Here is a 4,032-nt window from a genome sequence, read left to right on the forward strand (position 1 = left end):
CTGTATCAGCTGCCTGTTTAGTCTATGGCTGAATCGACGAATCTTTTCTGACTCTTTTACCAAATCAATTCAGATGCTTTGAATTGATTCAGAGCTTTTAATTGGTCTCCTGATTCAATTCGGATTCAGAGATTTGAATCGGGCCAAATCTTCCACCGAATTGAATCGGCTATCGAAGCCTCGCACAGCCCTAGTTCCTACCCCTATTCCCTGTGGCCACAAAATATTGTCTATCCCCATCTTCTAACCCCTTTTTAGGTATTTGAAGACTGTTATCAAATCCTGCCCCCGCCCCCCCATTTTATTTTCTCCAGACTAAATAGTTCCAGTTCTTAATACATCAAATATATTTACAATGTGTTTAAAATTAGCCAAACGGCTTTTTCCAGGACAGACTTTAAAATGCTCTGTTTAGCTGATTTTATTACTGTTCCCCCCAAATTACCATTTAATCTACCTGGTGGGTATGTCTATACATGATATTACTGTGCATGAATAAAAAATGGAGCTTATTGCTCTGGAGTTTATTGCTCCCAGGCACCCGGTTTGAATGGGTGCTCAGGAGCAATTAACTCTGGAGCAATAAACCCAGGGCTGCTCCCCCCAGCTCAACCTGTGGATGGGCTAGCTGGAGCACAAGGGAGCTTCAGTGTGGGGCTAGCCAGTAGGCAGCCCCCACACTGGGTGTGTCTACACATGGGCTTTAATGCACAGTAGCCTATTCTACTGTGCATTAAGTGTCACTAAAAAGACGTTCGCTTCTGCAACTGCACATTAGGGTAGCCTAATACACCTTAATGTAGTACCTCATATTAGATAATGAGCAGGATCAAAAGCACATTAATGAACATATAGATGCGCCCACTGAAGCACCCTCATGCTCAGCCAGCCCCTCCAGCATTTACATGTATGGTGCTGTGAAGTATGTATGCTGCAGAGTAAATTAATTTAGTCCAGCCTAATAGGGGTGAGTGTGTAGATATTGTGATGTTTACTATGACGCTAATTAGTTAACTGTGCCTGTAGATGCACCTGGTATGTCTTTCCCTAAATATGGAACTTCCTTTCCCTTATAGATTTCTATATTACCCTTCACAAATAGGCTTTAAGACCAGTTAAACGCAGCAGGATTTACAACAGTAACTAATAAACTTAAAATAAGGAAGTTATTAAATTGTGCAAGGCCTCAGGTATCCCTGTGTGCAGTGATTGATTTTGGGGGACAATATTTATCATACACAGATATTTTCCCAAACTGAGTTTACTACTGTCATATATAGAGTCTCTGTTTACAGCTGAAGTTGAGTTATGTTTAATTTTATCATGTGTATGTTTCTAAGACCCATGGTATTTAGTATGAATGTATCTTTGCATTTTGGTAATCTGACTTCATGATTAATTATTAATTGATAAATTAATGATTAGCCAGTTAATGGTTGGGAGCTTTCTCACCAGGCAATATCTATTTGCATACCAGAGATGTTTTAGCAGCCAGGGAGGTGGCAAAAATGGTTTACTTGGAGGAGGGGGTGTAACAAACAATGGCTCATTACATTTCAAAGGGAAATCCTACAGTTTAGCCCAACATTGATGAAAGTATATTTCGAAAGGAAATCTCATAATAATAGTGTATTTTTCTCCTTATTAAATAATGATTGAGGGAAAGCTGATTAAAAGTTTATAGCAATAGCGTTGTTCGCCTTAAATATAACTCTGAGTTGGAAGGACACACAAAATTATCAGGTTGCCTACACAAGAGAAGGAAATAATCTGCATAATATGCATGCTTCCTGGAACCTGAACAGACAAATACAGATAGGGAGATAAGGGTAAGGTGTTTAAGAGATGCCTTTTGGGGAGAAACACTCTTGCATGTGGTTAACTTTAACGTGAATATTCCCAGTGAAGGTTGGTCACTTGTTTGTAAAGGTAGCATTTATACAGACATTTGCAGAATTGTGATTGGGCTAACTACATTGTTGACTTCAGTACAATTGCTTGCTCACAAAAGCAAAATGCATTGCAGGTACAAATTTAATGGCCACACTGTATGTTTTTTTTCTCTCTAAACCAGAAAAAAAACTACTATTTTCTTCCATCAAGCCCGTTTATATTTTGCAAGTATTATTTTTTTAATTATCTCAGTCTTTTATTACCTTACAGCAAAACAAAACTGTTTGCTTCTTCTGACTTGCCTCCAGTCATGACTTGAAACAAGTTATGATTTCAGCGTACATCTTCTGTTAAGTCTTACAGGTTTCAAAAAAATGAAAAAACTCTCAACATGATAACCCAGTATCAATATGCAAAAGGAAACAAGTTATTGAAAGTAATAGATTTATTTGACCAACCTGAAAACATAATAATCGTATTAGCTTTATTGTGCATTAGACTGCATGGAAAAACCACAGTTAAGGAATGCCATCAGACTCGCTCACCAACAAAGCAAAAGCATGGTCTTGAGGTTAAAGCATTTAGCAGATCTGGGCTAAATTCTTGGCTGTCTCTCAGACATTCTGTTCATAACTCTTAGGCAAATCACTCTGTCTCTGACCCTCAGACCCTCTCCTGCAAAAGGGGTATAGTGCCACCTTCTTGTCTATTCAGATTGCAAGTTCTTTGGAAGCAGTTCTTTATTTCTTACTACTCACTTACACAAGGCAGATCTTGCATCAATATAAATTGGTATAACTCCATGGAAGTCAATAGAGTACAACAATATACTAACTGAGGAGCAAGTCTCTAGGGCCTGAGTGCTACTGGAATGCAAATACTGGAAGTTCTGGCAATTTGTTCTGGAAAGATTCTCTGTTTTGGAAAGCTTCAAAAACTGAAAAAATACAAGATGTCCTGCAATTGTTTTCAGCCTTTGCAAAGTCTACTGTATTGAAACTAAAACTAAAATGATTTTATGAATTCAAGCTGAGTCAACTTTTAACATCAAAGTACACTACTAAAGTCTTACCTGGAGTTTTCGTATGTAGTATTTCAGAACATAAGAAGCTGAGAGACTCTACCTGTCTAGATACTTGAGAAAGGCAGCACAGCAACAATTAATAGCTGCAAGTCCAAAAAGACTCCAGTAGTGCAATATACCCATGCAGAAGCGCTTTCCCAGCGCCATGCACTCAGATTGAAACAGAATAATGACTTTTTACTTTCTAGTCAATGCTGCTGGCAAGCTCTTGATGCAGAGGATTTCAGTGCTGCGCCACTCACAAGAGCTGCTAGCATTGCTCTTCTTACATAAGGAAAGATAAAGAGAGACAAAGGGAAGAGAAAAGGGAAAAGGTGAAAGTGACAGAGAAAAAAAAGGGAGACAGACAATGAAAACCAGAGGGATGCAGAGGGAGGAAACAAGCAATAGTACAAAACCTTTTTTAACAGTTGTCTCTCTCACTCAGGATAGAAGAACTAAAAGTTATGTAATCCCATATACACAAAACTTTTGGGGTGCTGTGGAATACAAGTATGTTCTGTGTGTATTATAAAAAAACAGATGTTTTATGTGTATGATGAGAAGGCAAATGAGCTGTCCTAAAATTAAATAAATAAATAAAAAATCATCTACTTCCTCCAAAACAACTGGTTTAAATAGGATGATGCGAAACCTGGCTTGCATTAATTTTGATTGATTTTTTTCGTAGGTCTAGTTTGCACACACACCTCCAACTTTCATTTTGGAAACTCAAGATAAAACCATGCGAGTGAGGCAAGTTTGGTGGGATTCATATTCTCCACAAACTGTCCATCCTTTTGGCACACACTCTAGTTTCCTGGGAAGACAAGAGAGACCATTGGTCTCACCCATCTCTCCAGGTTATTTTTATCCCTCCCCCCCACTGCCTTTGGATACACTAAATATAGAGTAAATAAGGAAAACCTTAGGGTACTCAGTGCCTTAGGGAAATCCTTTATGCTCTATGAAAATAAGACCACATGTACTTGGGGGCACAGGTTAGCCTGAAGCTAACAGGACTGTAGAAGAGCAGCCATTGCAAGAAAAGTAGGTGGCAAATAACAGGTAACTAA

This window comes from Gavialis gangeticus, unplaced genomic scaffold (assembly GCF_001723915.1).
Source record: "Gavialis gangeticus isolate Ggan-Ray unplaced genomic scaffold, GavGan_comp1, whole genome shotgun sequence".
Taxonomy (NCBI): Eukaryota; Metazoa; Chordata; order Crocodylia; family Gavialidae; genus Gavialis; species Gavialis gangeticus.